Source organism: Mangifera indica, chromosome 11 (assembly GCF_011075055.1).
Source record: "Mangifera indica cultivar Alphonso chromosome 11, CATAS_Mindica_2.1, whole genome shotgun sequence".
Lineage (NCBI taxonomy): Eukaryota > Viridiplantae > Streptophyta > Magnoliopsida > Sapindales > Anacardiaceae > Mangifera > Mangifera indica.
In genome coordinates this window covers 15777693-15795470 of record NC_058147.1, presented here as the reverse complement: position 1 = coordinate 15795470, position 17778 = coordinate 15777693, and positions in this window count along the sequence as shown.

Genomic DNA, 17778 nt, shown 5'->3' with positions numbered 1-17778 from the left:
GAAGATGCAAGCAAAGTGGCTGACTTATTCTTCAAAGAAGTAGTGAGACTTCATGGAATCCCTAAAACCATAGTTTTGGATAGGGATACCAAATTCTTAAGCCATTTTTGGAGGACTTTGTGGAGTAAATTGGGCACTAAACTCATGTTTAGCACCTCCCATCACCCGCAAATGGATGGCCAAACCGAGGTGACCAATAGAACCTTGGGAGCCATTTTGAGAACCATGGTTAGCAAACACTTGAGAGATTGGGATTTGAAGCTTGCCCAAACTGAATTTGCATACAATAGGAGTCCAAGCATTACAACCGGATGCTCTCCATTTGAGGTAATGTATGGTCTCAATCCTTTAACTCCTCTGGATCTCACTTCTTTGCCTCTTGATGTACAAATTCATAAGGAAGCCAAGGAGAAAGCTACTGCCATGAAGAAACTCCATGAATCCATCAAATTTTAGATCATGAAAGCCAATGACACTTACAAGAAGAAGGTCAACAAGCATAGGAAGCCATACATTTTCAAACCTGGTGATTTGGTTTGGGTGCATTTGAGAAAAGAGAGATTTCCAAGCAAAAAGAGGAGTAAGCTAGCTCCAAGGGCTGATGGACCATTTGAAGTGCTTGAGAGGGTGAATGACAATGCATACAAGGTGAATCTTCCGGATGAAATGGGAGGAGTCTCAGCCACCTTCAACATTGGAGATCTTTCACCATACATGGAGGATAGCCACCTTGAGGACTTGAGGGAAGTCCTTCCCAACCCAGGGAGGATGATGTATTTTCGGCCACTTCTCCAATTGTAGCTTCCAAGTCTCTATCAAGTCTCCATTTGGCTCAAGCCACCATTGAGAATGAAGAATTAGCTCCATACAAGCCCAAAGATTCATTACTTTTTCCATCTTGGCCCACCTTTGCTTATGGGTGCAATGCTATTACTTGGATCCAAAACTCTCATGATCTAATAGGTCTTAAAAATCCAAGAAGTCCTCTTTGAAGCCCAAGTGAAGTTACAACCATCCATCACTCCATTTTGAAGCCCAAAAAGGTGCTCAAAGCCCAATTGGGAGAGTTAGACAAAATTGGATGAAAGGAGAGCTTTGGTGGAGACAAGAGCCCACTTTTTATGGAATAATAGTAACATTTTGTCCTATTACGTTTATTTAAAGTATGGCATGACTTATTTTGTGTGGTTTAGAGTGAATTAAGGGCTAGAGTGAACTATTTTATTAAAAGTCTATGTACACATATATCTTGCCGCCACTTACTTCCATATAAAGTGGCTATGCTTTGTAAAATGCAGTTTTTACTTTTGGAATGAAAACTTGAAGAAGCTTTGTTGGCTCTCTTTCTTATTTCCTTTATCCAATCATTCTTGGTGGAAGATTGGTGGTGGAAGGCCCCAAGGTTGATGGAACTTTCCTTTATGCCTTGGTTACACTTTATGTTTCCTTAGAAATCCAAATTAGAGTGTGTATGTGTGTTAATCTTGATTATGGCAAAGAGTTGCAACATAATTACCATTTATGCTACTGCATTCTACTTGTAATTTGATTGTCTTACTCTACTTCAATTGTGTACGTCCATAGCTTGAAAGAAATTTCTTTGTGTTGTGATTATGATAAAATGAATTCGGTTGGATTTGGAGTTGATTTGGTTGGTTAAACTACAAGAACAAAAAAACTGTTCATACCACATGAACAGTGAAAACAGTTTTTGATATTTGGTTTCTTGTTGCATGTTTGGTTGAATATGCACCATTTCGTCCCTTCCTTCATTTTGGGGTCCCAAGCCCTCATTTGGTCACTCTTTTATCACTTGGGTCCATTAAAAGTCCAACAAGCCCAATAGAGTGTTTAATCAGCTCTAGGTATTTTATTGTCTAATTTTGCACTTTACTTGTTGTTTGTGCTAAACTATATTTAATTCAGTTTGTTAGTTGCCTTGGGTGAAGCTAAGCAAGTCAAAGAAGTTCAAAGAAAGAGACAAGAGTTGACATATCACATGGCTCTAGGAATTACTTCTTTTGGCAAGGCAATTCATGACAATTTGGCCTTCCCTTGCCTTACATTCTTCTTTGGGATTAACATGAAGATTAGAGCCAAATGTCTTTGAAATGAGCTTGACATGTAATGTAGCTTCATTTAGGTTTCATTTAAATGTAGTTTGAAGCCTATTTAAAGGCTCCTTGGTTGATGTACGTTTTTTTTACTTGGTTTGAATATTAAAGAAAATCTTCCTTGCAAGTGTTTTGCAATTCCTCTTTATCTGGGATCACCATGCATAGTCTCTCTCTAAAAATGCTCTCCCTTCTCTCTAAAAATCCACCTCTCCCCTCTTCCACCTCCTATTAGGTCTTGTGTTTCTTTCTCGGCTGTGGTGGTTTATCCTAGGTCCTATACTCCGGTCCGGTGACCTTGGTCACCGGCTCCATTCCCTCATCCGGTCTGTTTTAATATCACAGTCGGGTTTTCTAATGGTGTTAGCTTTGGAGTCCTTGTATTCTTGTTTTGAAGGTTCTGTTTTTAAAGTTTGTCCCGTCTAAAAGCTTTCGGTGTCAACCCTTCCAAGTTGCGGTTTTCAGTCTTCATTTCCGGTGGTTTTCTTCTTTTTCGGTTTGCTTGGGTGTTTGTAAGCTGCTGTTGGTTTCCCTCTCTCCTAAAATTCAAATTTTTGAATGTTGGCTTGTGTTTTGCGCCATTTCCTCTTTGGTGCATACTGTTTTATTCTTTCCGTGGCAGGTTTCCTCCTTTCCACTTCAGGATAGTTTAGTCTACTGTGCATTGGTCTGCTCTGTGTTGCAGGCTGTTTTGCATTGTTTTGGTTAGTCTCTCCTCACCTTTCTCTTTCTCCCTCACTTTATCTTTTTGTCCATAACCATTCTTAGCATGTCGTCTACTGGACAAGTTAAACCTTCTGAATCTGCTGTAGTTTCCGTTGGAGAGAAAATTAATAAGGCTTCTTGGAGCTCCCTCTTCTCTCCAAAGGAGTCTTGCACTAAGCTGGAATATTATGAGCCTAGAGGAAGAGATGCAAAAGGGCGTGTGTGTGTAGCTCCTCCTCAAGAAATTGCGGAAGAGGGAGCTGCAAAATGGAGAACTTGTGAGGTGGGTTTTTTTCTAGGCAAAAGACCTCTATTCTTGACTGTTAAAAGAACACTTGAGAAGATATGGGCATCATATGGACTAAGTGAGGTTATGACCTCTGGCCAAGGAGTATTTATACTAAAATTCCAAGACATGGATGGAGTTTCTAAAGCGGTGGAAGTAGGACAGCTTACTATTGGTGGACAGCCATTTATAGTTCGAAAATGGACTACAAATCTTCCCATGATGATCAATGATGTCAAGAAGGTGGCTATATGGGTGAGATTGTATGGCATCCCACTTGAGTTTTGGTCTCCAAAAGGACTCAACTATATAGCAAGTGCCATTGGGAATCCTCTTTATATGGATGCTGTTACGGAAAGAGGGACAAGATTAGAGTTCGCACGGATATGTATTGAGATCAAAGTGGAAGCGGAATGCCCGGAGTCTATTAGTTTAACTCTTCCAAATGGTGATCAATGTAGAGTATAGTTGGAAACCACTAAAATGCAATGGGTGCCAATGCTTTGGACACTCCATTGCCAATTGTCATTTTGCTCCGAAATTTGAAGGTAGCATATCTTCACGGAAAAATCCCAAGGATGGGGATGGAATGATAACAGCAAAGAAGCTACTTGGGAAAGATAGCAAACTGAAGGTGGCAAACGGCAATGACAAAAAGGCCAAAGGTAAAGGTGTGGAGATTCATAATTCAGTGGAAAACACTAATAAGAATAATAGATATTCAGCATTAGCCAACCATGAGTCCCATGAACAAATCAATAGGAGCATAATGATGGTTGAAGAGGTAAACCCAGAGAAAACCAATGAAGTAGTCACTTCGGCAGGAAAAGAACAGGTGAATGAAGCTAGCACTTCCAAGAATAGTCAAGTTACAACAGCAAAGGGTATAGATATAGAGGATGAAGGAGCTGTTTCAAATGGTGGGGAGGACTTGGAAAATGAGGGCTCTCCAACAATAGTCCCATTTGGAGGAAAGCTAAAAGTGGATAAGATGGATCTTAGGAAGAAGGAAGTGGATATGAAGACTATGAACTTGGGGAAAAAATTGGCAAAGCTCAAGAAAGCCAATTCCCCTCCACCATCATCCAAATGACAAAGATAGCTTGCTGGAACATTAGGGGCCTCAATGCTCCTATCAAGCAAAGGGAGGTAAGGCATTTTATCAAGCATAATAACATTGAAATAATGGTTGTGTTGGAAACAAAAGTGGGGAATGATAGCTTGAGTAGAGTGAGTGGTAATATTTGGAAAGAGTGGGAGAATGCTAATAACAATGATAGTCACCCTAATGGGAGAATTTGGGTAGGATGGAATAAGGATGCTATCAGATTAAATATCATTGAGAAAAATCCGCAATTCATTCATGGGGAGGCTTGGTTATTAAAGGAGAACTCTCTTATAGCCTTAACTATAGTCTGTGGGTATAATCAACCTTTGGAAAGAAGAAGACTATGGAAGGAAATTAATAAGCTATCCAATCGGATGGGAAACAAACCGCGGCTAATAATGGGTGATTTTAATGCAATTAGGGGTCCAAGTGAGAAAATTGGAGGAGTGTCATGGGGAGATACTTATTGTGATGACCTAAACAAGTGCTGTGGGGAAGCAAACCTAGATGATCTTCGGTATATGGGAAACCAACTCACTTGGAGTAATTGTAGTGAAGGACATAGGAGGATAGCATGCAAGTTGGATAGAGCCCTTGTAAATGAACATTGGAAAGATGCTTTTGAGGAATCCTTTGCCATTTTTCTCAACCCTTCCATCTCTGACCATTCCCCATGCATTGTGACTTGTGGAGGTGGTGAAAAAAGGAGGAAGGTCCCTTTCAAGTTCTACAACATGTGGGCAACACATGATAATTTCCTTAATATTGTGAGGGAGGCTTGGAAAGAGGACTTTGAAGGCAGCCCTATGTATAATCTCATCAGCAAGCTTAAGAGATTAAAAGGGGTTTTTAGGAGGCTAAATAAGGAGGGGTTTTGGAGAATTTCAGAGAAGGTGGAAGAAGCTAAAGAAAGATTGGAGGATGTTCAAAATAGACTACAAAACAGCCCTCTAAATGAAGATTTAGCCAAGGAAGAAAAGGTTTGGTTAGAGAACTACAAAAGTCTAAGTGAAGCTGAAGAATCTTTAGCTAGACAAAAAGCCAAAGTTCATTGGCTTCAAGAAGGAGATCAATATACCAAATTTTTCTTCAAATGCATCAAAGCCCGAAGGAGTAGGAACTCTATCAATGGTGTGTGCCTAGATGATGGAACCTTTGTTAGTAATATGGAGGATGTTAAGAAGGAGTTTGTTAGCTATTTCAAGAAAGTCCTTAATACCACGGTATCATGCAATTCCAATGTTGAGGAAATTCAAAGGCTGCTAAAGTTTCAAATAGAGATTCAAGAGAAAGAGAACATGATCAAAGAAGTGGGGGAAGAGGAAATCAAAGCCATTATCTTTGCCATGGACAACAACAAAGCTCCGGGGCCGGATGGTTATGGTGCCTTCTTCTTTAAAGCCGCTTGGGAGATTGTGGGGAATGATGTGATTAAGGCAGTCCAGCACTTTTTCTCTTCAGGCCATCTTCTCAAAGAGGTAAATTGCACTATTTTAGCTCTTGTCCCTAAGGTTGCTAACTCTTCAAAGTGTATGGAGTATAGGCCGATAGCATGCTGCAATATAATCTACAAATGCATTTCTAAAATCCTTGCAAATCGTCTCAAAACCATACTTCCGAATTTCATTGATAAAGCCCAAGGAGCATTTGTGGGAGGAAGGTGCATTGGAGAGAATATAATGTTGTGACAAGACCTTATGCATAACTACCATAGAATGAGCAAAGACAAGAAGTGTGCCATGAAGATTGATCTATTGAAGGCATATGATACGGTTCATTGGGACTTCATCCTTGCTATTCTTGAAGCAATTGGTTTTCATGGAAAATTCATTGGTTGGATTAGAAGCTGCATCACAACCCCTTCCTTCTCATTAGGAATAAATGGTGAATTGGTGGGTTTTTTCAAGAGCTCTCATGGTCTTAGACAAGGGGACCCTTTATCCCCTTACCTTTTTGTCATGGCAATGGAGATTCTCTCCCGGATGCTTGGAGAACTCAAGAACATCCCTTCGTTTGGTCATCATTGGAAATGTAAGAAGAACAACATAACTCATTTGTGCTTTGCCGATGACCTTATTTTGTTTTGTAGGGCAGATGTTGAATCCATTACTCTCATGAAAAGGTCCTTAAACCTTTTTCATGAATGGTCCGGACTCCAAATGAATTGCAACAAAAGCAATATATACATCTCCGGAATACCCCAAGAGGAGAAGATCAAGCTTGTGGATTCTATCAATTTGGAGGTGGGAGAATTGCCTTTCAAGTATCTAGGAGTTCCAATAACTTCCTCAAAGCTCAAAAGAAGTGATTGCAAGCTGCTCATTGATAAGATTGTGGGGAGAATTTATTCGTGGCGTAACAAATTCTTATCTTATGCGGGAAGATTGTTACTTATCAAGGCTGTCCTATTTAGCATTCAAGTGTATTGGTCTTCCATATTTATTCTTCCTTCAAGTGTGCATAAGGAAATAGATGGAATTTTGAGGAATTTTCTTTGGAATGGTGCTGCCATGGATGGAAGAAAGGCCAAAGTTGCGTGGGATGAGGTATGTGTTCCTAAAGAGGAGGGTGGTCTTGGCATTATGAGGTGCAAAGTGTGGAACAAGGCTGCCATCATAAAGAATATGTGGAAGATTCTCCTTGATAAGGGGAAAACACTTTTCTTTGGCTTGATAATTGGCACCCCTACGGACCATTAATGGATAAGTACGGAACCCGGATCATCTATGATTCCGAAATTCCTAAGCATGCTTTAGTCAAAGAAGTCATTGATGAGCATGGGTGGAAATGGCCAGCAGCTAATTCTTGCCACCTTATGGAGATAAAGGAAGCTCTCCCTTGCTGCCCAATGGGAGGGGAGGACGTTTTAACATGGTCCCCTAATACTAATGGCAAGTTCACTATCAAATCGGCATGGGAGATCATGAGGAGCAGGAAAGACAAGGTTAGTTGGCACAACATTGTATGGTTTAAAAGGCATTTCCTAAGACATTCATTCATTGTATGGATGGGTATTAGAGGTAAACTAATGACAAGGGATAGGTTAGCAAGAATTGGCCTTATATCCCACAATGTATGCCCATTATGCAATGAGGATCCGGAAAGCATGGACCACCTATTTTTTAGGTGTGTTTTTAGCTCCCAAATCTGGAATGGAATGCTCAATCTTTGCCATCAACAAATCATGTATAGCTCATGGACTTCATTGATCGCGGAATTAGCAAACAAATGGAAGGAAAATAGCTTCAAGAATATTTTGAGTAAACTTTGCTTTGGGGCAGCCGTATACTACATTTGGAAGGCTAGGAATGACCTTTGCTTTGGAAGAGATGGATTACCAAGGGAGAGAGTCCGAATGCTTATTCAAGAATGTGTTAGAGTTAGAGGTTCTTGCTTGAGAAAGGTTACCAAGTCTAGTGAAAATGTGCTTCTTGCAAACAATTGGGATATTCCTCATATAATATTTGAATAGCTTTTGATGGTGTTGACTTGTAATATGTTTTGGTTTTAGGTTGTAAGGTCATGTCATGTGTTTTGTATCAACTTGTGTTGGGTATGTGATTCGGCATAACCTAGGGACTTGTCCTAGGTATGCTTGTGAGTTGTGTTGTCTCTTTGGATCACTTTGATTCAATGTTTGTTTTTAGTGTGTCTTGTTTGTTGCGGCATAACCTAGGGGCTTGTCCTAGGTATGCTTGTGTAAAGCTTAATCTAGGAGCTTTGTCCTAGATAAGCATTTGTATATCCTTTCTTTGGTATAAACTTATTATTAATTATCAAAAAAAAATTCCTCTTTATCCAACTCTTGACCAAGGGATTGGTGGTGATTCAAGGCTGGTGGGTTTCCCTTTATGCCTTGGTTTATTGGTTAAATTGTTGTTTGCTTGTTCTTACTCTCATCTCTTATCATTTTCTCCCTTGGCCGAAATTTCTCTTGAAATCTACTTGGTTGAAACTTATTTTTTTTTATTGAGTTATGGAAGTTTAGAGTTGTGTTTGGAATTGAACTTGCTTGATCATCCCAATATAACTCACCTACTATTTGAACTTGAACAAAAACCACATCAGAATTTGTCTGGAATGCCAATAGTATCAAGGATTGCAAGAATAAACTCCCAATGTACCAAGTCATAGGCCTTTATAAGGTCTATCTTCATAGCACACTTCTTATCTTTGCTAACTTTGTGATAGTTGTGCATATGGTCTTGACAAAACATAATGCTTTCACCAATGTTTCGTCCACCCACAAAGGCTCCTTGGGCATTATCAATAAAGTTAGGGAGGATGTCTTTGAGGCGGTTGGCAAGAATTTTGGAGATGCATTTGTAAATTGTATTGCAACATGCTATAGGCCTGTAGTCCTTGCAAAGAGAAGGGTTAGCAACCTTAGGAATAAGAGCAAGGATAGTGCAATTTACCTCTATAAGGAGATGACCCGAGGAGAAGAAGTGTTTAATTACTTTAACCACATCACTCCCTACAACCTCTCAAGCTGCCTTAAAAAAATATGCACCATAACCATCCAGACTGAGAGCTTTATTGTTGTACATGGCAAAGATTATGGATTTGATTTCATCCTCTTCCACATCCTTAATCAAGGTCCCTCTATCTTGAGGCTCCATTCAGAATGTAACCAGCCTTTTAATCTCCTCAATGTTAGGATTACATTAAACCAAGGAGTTAAGTACCTTCTTGAAGTAGCTAACAAATTCCTTCTTTACATCTCCCATGGCATTCACAAACGTTCCATCTTCAAGGCACACACCATTAATAGAATTTCTATTCCTGCAAGCTTTAATGCATTTGAATAAGTATTTAGTGTTTTGATCCTCTTCTTTGAGCCAATGGACCTTTGCTTTTTGGCAAGCCAAAAATTCTTCTGCCCAACTAAGCCTACTATAATTCTCCAACCAAACCTCTTCTTCCCTAGCTAAGTCTTCATCAAAAGGGTTGTTATGGAGTCTATTCTGAATATCCCCCACCATATCTTTAGCTTCTATCACCTTATCTGAAATTTTCCAAAAGCCATCCCTATTTAGCTTCCTTAATTCTCCTTTTAATCTCTTGAGTTTGTTAACAAAATTGAACATAGGGCTGCCACTGAAATCCTCTTTCCAAGCCTCCCTAACAATACTAAGGAAGCTTTCATGTTTCGCCCACATGTTGTAGAATTTAAAAGGGACCTTCCTCCTCTCTTCAATACCCCCACAGGTCACAATACATAATTCCTAAAGTTAAGGAAAAAACAACTAACCTTTTTGTCTTTAGCTAATTAATAGGAATGGATTTAATTTAGAATGAAAAGCTTTGCTTAATTCATGCAATTTTAGTTGAATTTTGTCAACTTTTATAAGATCTTACAGCCACCCTTGTCTATATAAAGGGTGAGCCTTCATTTGTAAAAGCTTTAACTTGTTCTTTTTAAATGATAATGAAATCTTTGTGAAGTGCTTTGAAGTTTTCACTTATCCTTTCTTTATCCAATCATCTTTGGTGGAGATTGGTGGTGGAAGACCCCAAGGTTGGTGGATCTCTTTCCGTTATGCCTTGGTTTTCATTAGTGTGTTCCTTAGAATCCAAATTGCATGCATGTGAAGGGTTTTCAATCCTATGGCAGAGTTGCAACATAGTTACTATTTCTACCATTGCATTCTACTTGTATTTTGATTGTCTTATTCAATACCAATTGTGTACATCCATAGCTTGAAAGAAAGTTCATTGTGTTGTGATTATGATGAAATGAATTTGGTTAGATTTGGAGTTGATTTGACTGGTTAAATTTCAAGAACAAAAAAACTGTACATACCAAATAAACAGTAAAAATAGTTTTGTGGGTTTGGATGATTGTTGCATGTTGATGAGAAATGCATTAGTTTTCCTCCCTATCACCCCATTTCCTTGGTCCTCTATTAATTTATTCCTTGGACACTAGAGCAACCATCCATATGGATATCCTCTGGTGGGTTCAGTCTAATGAACACATTGACAACATGTACCCATGTGTTGCACTAAGCTGTCTATGAACAACTTCGACATGTGAGAACTATTGCCATCTTTTGGTGAGATTGCTCAACACTATGACATTCCCATCATCATTACATATGACCTTGTTTATTTTAATATCAAGATTACAGACGTTTCTAGAATGATCACTTAATGTGTACCATATGAATTAAATACATATCTTTATTCAATTCCATCATCATTACTATGATAATCCCATCATCATTACATGGTCAAATTGGCAACCTGGAAAAGTGGTCAACCTGGCACAGCAGGCAATGCCCCACTCAAAAGAAATCTCCACTGAAAAAGTTTATCAAAGCCTTGTGCTTTCACCAAATAAGCAATGCACGTGTTAGGGGTAGGAGAAACAACAGCCAAGATTTGATTTTCTCTTTTTTTTTTTTTTATGAAAAACCAAATCAAAGAAAAACAAAAACAAAACACACCGCCAAGAAGCTTATAAAAGTGAATGGAAATTTGAATTTGAAGTAGCAAAACAAAGACCAACCAAGATGAAGCTACCAAGAAGAAGAAGAAAAATGAATAGCACTTTTTTTTTGGTAAGTAATGATTTTATACCAAGAGGAAAAGGATGTACAAATGGTTTATCTAGGACAAAACCCCTAGATTAAGCCTAAACACAAGCATACCTAGGACAAGCCCCTAGGTTATGCCAAAACACCAAGAAACACTACATAGAGAACCAAAGCTACAACACAAAAACCCAACTCAAAGAAAACAAACACAAGAGGGCCGGAGATAAGTATTACAACTGAAACTAAGTCACCATACATAAAGAAAACTCACAAGAATTAACTAGATACAAGAATCACTTATGACACATCACATACAAATTCGGCAAATTTGAAGAGCTAATGGAAGATTGATCTTGGCAAGTCCCATGTCGATGCAATGGAGTCATTTATGTATGAACTCGGAAAGTTTGATAAGGGCGAGATTCTAGCTCGCACACAATCTTTTATAGTGGCAATGATCCTTTCTTGCGGAGATTTACTTCTACCAAAGATAACATGGTTTCGTTCACACCAAATGTGGTATATAGTGGCCCCAAAACAAAGCTTGCAAATGATATGGAGTAGAGTATCACCCTTCCATTTGTTTGCACAATAAAGAACAAGAGAGCCCCATTGTTGGGGGGGATTATCCAAACGACAAAGATTGGCAACATAATTCTATATGGCAGCAGAATAGGAACATTGAAAGAAAAGGTGGTCCATGCTTTCCAGAGCCAAATTGCAAAGACCACACACATTGTTTGGAATGATGCTGAGGTTATGTAGTTTATCCTTGGTTTTCATACCACCCTTAATACCCATCCATGCAATGAATGAATGCCTAAGGAAGTGTCTCTTGAACCAAATAATATTATACCATGGAACTTTAGCTTTGGACTCCCTTATACTGTTCCAAGCCGATTTAATAGAGAAATGACCATTGGTGCTTGGTTTCCACCATAGGGTATCTTCTCCAAATGAAGGGGCTGGAGATATGGTGTTTTTGATTTCCAAAAGGGCTGTAGAATTCGTCAACGGCCATTTCCATGCATTTTCCTCAATCACCTCCTTTACCTTGCAATGCAACGATAGCCTTGAGTCATATACCACCCTAGGACCGTATTTGTCAATAAGGGGTCCTAAAGGATGCCAATTGTCATGCCAAAGGTGAGTATTCTGCCCATTTCCCACAATTTTCTGGATTTTTCCCTTAATGCTTTTCCTAAGCAAAAGCAATTTCCTCCAAACCCAAGAGCAATTGCCATTTGGTTTAACCACCCAAAAACTTTTGTTTCTAAGCCGATTATCATTGATCCAATCAGCCCATAAAGAGGTACTAGCTTTTTGAAGAAGTTTCCAAATATGCTTCATCATAGCGGCCTTGTTCCAAGCTTTACTTTTCATAATACCCAAGCCTCCTTCCTCTCTTGGAAGACAAATCTCATCCCAAGCAATCTTTGCCTTCTTGCTACAGGTTATGTCTCCACTCCAAAGAAAATTTCTAAGGTAGCCATCAATTACCTTGTGTACTTTTACTAGGAGAATAAAGGTTAAAGACCAATAAACTTGGATGCTGAAAAGAATAGCCTTAATGAGAATAAGTCTTCCAGCATAAGAAAGGAATTTACTTTTCCAAGAGGAGATTCTAGCCACAATCTTGTCAATGAGGGGTTTGTAATCATCAACTTTCAGTTTGGAGGTTATCATAGGGACTCCAAGGTACTTGAAAGGAAGTGTACCTAACTCAATGCCGAGGATAGATTTAAGGCACTCCGCTTCAGCGTTATTGACTCCCGAAAGGTAAATATTGCTTTTGGTCATATTTGTTCTAAGTCCGGACCATGAATGGAAGCAATCTAATACCTCCTTCATTAGAGATATGGAATCAACATTCGCCCTACAAAATATCATGAGGTCATCGGCAAAACATAAGTGTGTAATATTATTTTTCTTACACTTCCAATGATGCCTGAAATGATCATTCTCCTTTAATTCACTAAGCATGCAAGAGAGCACCTCCATGGCAATAACAAAAAGGTGTGAAGAGAGTGGATCCCCTTACCTTAAACCTCTAGTACTTTTGAAGAAGCCAACAAGTTCACCATTTAGGCCCACTGAAAACATAGGACTAGAGATGCAAGTCCTTATCCAACTAATGAATTTTTGCGGCGTATCAATGGTATCAAGGACAGCAAGCAAGAAGTCCCAATTTAAGGTGTCATAAGCTTTCATGATGTCAATCTTTAATGCACATTTCTTTTCATGAGTGTCCTTTTGGTAGTTATGCATAAGCTCTCGGCATAATAGAATGTTTTCACCAATGCAACGGCCTCCCACAAAGGCACCTTGAGCTTTGTTGATGAACTGCGGAAGTATGACTTTGAGGCGGTTTGCCATGATTTTGGTGATGCATTTGTACAATGAATTGCAACAAGCAATAGGCCTGAAAACCTTTTTTTTTTTTTTTTTTTTTGGTAAGTAATAATAATTTTATACCAAAGAAAGATGTACAAATGCCTATCTAGGACAAAACCCCTAGATTAAGCTTAAACACAAGCATACCTTGGACAAGCCCCTAGGTTATGCCGAGACAACATAAAGCTCAAACCATTCAACCAATGGAACAAAGAAATCCAAAGATACATCACAAACACAATACAACACAACTCACAAGCATACCAAAGACAAGTCCCTTGGTTATGCCGAAACACCTACCTACCATCCATTTGCTACAAAACACTTAGCATGACCTTACAACTCAATACCAAAACATAATACAAGCCAACACCACCACATCTATTCAAAAATTGTATGAGGAATATCCCAATTGTTTGCAAGAATCATATTTTCTCTAGACTTGGTAACCTTTCTCAAGCATGAAGCTCTAACTCTAACACCTTCTTGAATAAGCATACGGACTCTCTCCCTTGGTAATCCGGCTCTTCCAAAGCAAGTGTCATTCCTAGCCTTCCAAATGTAGTACACGGCTGCCCCAAAGCAAAGCTTACTCACAATATTCTTGAAGCTATTTTCCTTCCATTTGTTTGCTAATTCCGGGATCAATGAAGTCCATGAGCTATACATGATTTGTTGATGGCAAAGATTGAGCATTCCATTCCAGATTTGGGAGCTGAAGACACACCTAAAAAATAGATGGTCCATGCTTTCCGGATCCACATTGCATAATGGGCATACATTGTGGGAAATAAGGCCAATTCTTGCTAACCTATCTCTTGTCATTAGTTTACCTCTAATACCCAACCATACAATGAATGAATGTCTTAGGAAATGCCTTTTAAACCATACAATGTTGTGCCAACTAACCTTGTCCTTCCTACTCCTCATAATCTCCCATGCCGATTTGATTGTGAACTTGCCATTAGTATTAGGGGCCCATGTTAGAGTATCCTCCCCTCCCATTGGGCAGCAAGGGAGAGCTCCCTTTATCTCCATGAGGTGGCAAGAATTCGCTGCTGGCCATTTCCACCCATGCTCATCAATGACTTCTTTTGGTAATTGATAATAATTTTATACCAAGAAAAGGATATACAAGAGCAAACTAGGACAAACCCCTAGTTTGAGCTAAGCACAAGCATACCTAGGACAAGCCCCTAGGTTATGCCGAATACCAAGCCAACACATAAAGTCAAAATCAACTTAGACCGAAGATACATCATACAACAAACCCTATGTAGTACATCACTCTATGACTACTCAAATATAGCATGAGAGATACTCCAATTGTTTGCAATTGACACATTTTCACTAGACTTTTCCACCTTCTTCAAGCAATTTACCCTTACTCTAACACACTCTTTAATAAGCATTGTGACTCTCTCCTTTGGTAATCCATTTCTTCCAAAGCATATGTCATTCCTAACCTTCCAAATGTGGTAGACGGTAGCACCAAAGCACACCTTACTCAAGATGTTCTTGAAATTGTCCTTCTTCCATTCCTTAGCCAATTCCGTAATCAAAGAGGTCCACGGCATAAGATTGGTTTGTTGGCGACATAGGTTAATCACTTCATTCCATATTTGGAGACTAAATGCACACCTAAAGAAGAGATGATCCATGCATTCCGGTTCCATATTACACAAAGAGCAAACATTGTGGGAGATAAGGCCAATCCGGACCAATTTATCCTTTGTCATAAGTTTTCCTCTAATACCCAACCAAACAATGAATGAATGTCTTAGAAAGTGTCTTTTGAACCAAATAAGCTTGTACCAAGTTACCTTCTCCTTCCTAGCTCGGATGACTTCCCAAACCGATTTGATAGAGAATTCTCCATTAGAATTTGGGGACCATATTAAGGAGTCTTCTCCACTCAAAGGGCAGCAAGGAAGTGCATCCTTTATCTCCAAAAGGTGACATGAGTTTGCCACCGGCCATTTCCACCTATGCTCCACAATGACTTCTTTAACAAGAGCATTCTTTGGGATACCCGAATCATAAATGATCCTTGGACCATATTTATCCAACAAAGGACCGTGAGGGTGCCAATTGTCATGCCATAGATATGTCTTTTCCCCATTGCCAACAATCTTCTTGAACTTGGACTTCATTTGTTCCCTAATGCCAAGGATCTTCCTCCAAACCCAAGAGCTCTCCCCATTAGCCTTTATTTCCCAAAAACATTTGCCTCTTAGCTTGTTGGTTTTAATCCATTCCACCCAAAGAGAATTCCTCTTGTCATTAAGAATCTTCCACATGTTTTTGACTATGGCAGCTTTATTCCAAGCTTTGCTCTTCATGATTCCTAATCCACCCTCCTTTTTAGGAACACAAACCTCCTCCCAAGCAACTTTTGCCTTCTTTCCCTCCATTGAAGCACCACTCCAAAGGAAATTCCTTAAAATTCCATCAATCTCCTTATGGATACTTGACGGGAGTATAAATATTGAAGACCAATATATTTGAATGCTAAATAGGACAGCTCTTATAAGAATGAGCCTACCCGCATAGGATAAAGCTTTGCTACGCCAAGAGGTGATTCTCCCCACAATCTTCTGAATCAATATCTTGCATTCACCACATTTGAGCTTTGAAGAAGTTATAGGCACTCCTAAATACTTAAAAGGCAGCTCTCCCAATTCCATATTGATAATAGCCGAGAATTGCTTCTTCTCCTCTTGGGAAACCCCGGAAAGGTACATATTACTTTTAGCACAATTCATCTTCAGCCCGGACCACTTATGGAATAGGCTAAGGGTATTCTTCATCAGTGAAATGGAGTCACCATCCGCCCTACAAAATAAGATAAGGTCATCGGCAAAACAAAGATGGGTGATATTGTTTACCTTGCATTTCCAATAATGGCCAAAAGAAGGCTGATTTTTAAGTTCCCCAAGCATACGGGAGAGGATCTCCATTGCCATTACAAAGAGGTAAGGGGATATAGGGTCCCCTTGTCTTAATCCATGAGAGCTCTTGAAAAAACCAACTAATTCACCATTGATTCCCAATGAGAATGAAGGAGTTGTGATGCAGCTCTTGATCCATCCTATGAATTTCCCCGGTGTGCCAATAGTTCCAAGGATTGAGAGAAGGAAGTCCCATTGAACCGTGTCATAAGCCTTCAATATATCAATCTTCATAGCACACTTCTTGTCTTTGCCCAATTTGTGGAAGTTGTGCATTAATTCTTGGCACAACATGATATTTTCTCCAATGTTCCGACCTCCCACAAAGGCACCTTGTGCTTTATCAATGAAGTTTGGGAGGATGGCTTTGAGGCGGTTTGCTAGGATCTTGGAGATACATTTATAAATGGTGTTGCAGCAAGCTATAGGCCTATAGTCCTTGCACATAGAAGAATTAGCCACCTTAGGAACAAGAGCAAGTATTGTACAATTTACCTCTTTGAGGAGACGACCCGTGGAGAAAAAGTGCTTGATTGCCTTGGTTACATCACTCCCAACAACCTCCCAAGCTGCCTTAAAGAAGAATGCTCCATAACCATCCGGACCGGGAGCTTTATTGTTGTCCATGGCAAAGATGGTAGCTTTGATCTCATCCTCCTCCACCTCCTTAATCATCATCTCCTTTACTTGGCTCTCCAATTGGAAGTTAACCAGCCTTTGTATTTCTTTAACGTTTAAATTGCAAACATCCGTGGAGTTGAGAACTTTCTTAAAGTAGTTTACAAACTCCTTTTTGACTTCTCCCTTATCACTCACAAAGGTTCCATCATCAAGGCATACTTCTTTTATTGAATTCCTACTTCTCCGCGCTTTAACACATTTGAAGAAATATTTGGTGTTTTGATCTCCTTCTTGAAGCCAATGAGCCTTTGCTTTTTGCCTAGCCAATGATTCTTCAGCCTCACTAAGTCTCCAATAGTTTTCCAGCCAAGTTTTTTCTTCTTTAGCTAAATCCTCATCAAGAGGGTTGATTTGGAGTCTATTTTGAACATCTTCCAGGTTATTTTTTGCTTCTATCACCTTTTCGGAAATATTCCAAAATTCATTCTTATTCAACCTCCTTAAAGCACTTTTTAAACCTTTGAGTTTGTTAACAAGGTTGAACATAGGACTGCCCGCATAATCCTCTTTCCAAGCCTCCCTTACAATATCGATGAAACTTTCATGATTTGCCCACATATTGTAGAACTTGAATGGAACCTTTCTCCTCTCCTCTCCCCCTCCACAAGTCACTACACAAGGAGAATGGTCTGAAATTGAAGGATTGAGAAAATGTGCATAAGAATCCGGCAAGACATCACTCCAACCTTCATTAACAAGAGCTCTATCCAATTTGCAAGCTATCCTCCTTTGCCCTACACTTGAATTACTCCAAGTGAAATGGTTCCCCATATATCTTAGATCATCTAAGTTTGCCTCTCTACAACAATTGTTTAGATCATCACAATATGTATCACCCCATACCGCCCCTCCTATCTTTTCATTTGGTCCCCTAATTGCATTAAAATCACCCATAATTAGCCAAGGTTTACTGCCCATTTGGTTTGAGTACTTAATAAGTTCCTTCCAAAGACTTTTCCTCTCCAAAGGTTGATTAAGCCCATAAACTATAGATATA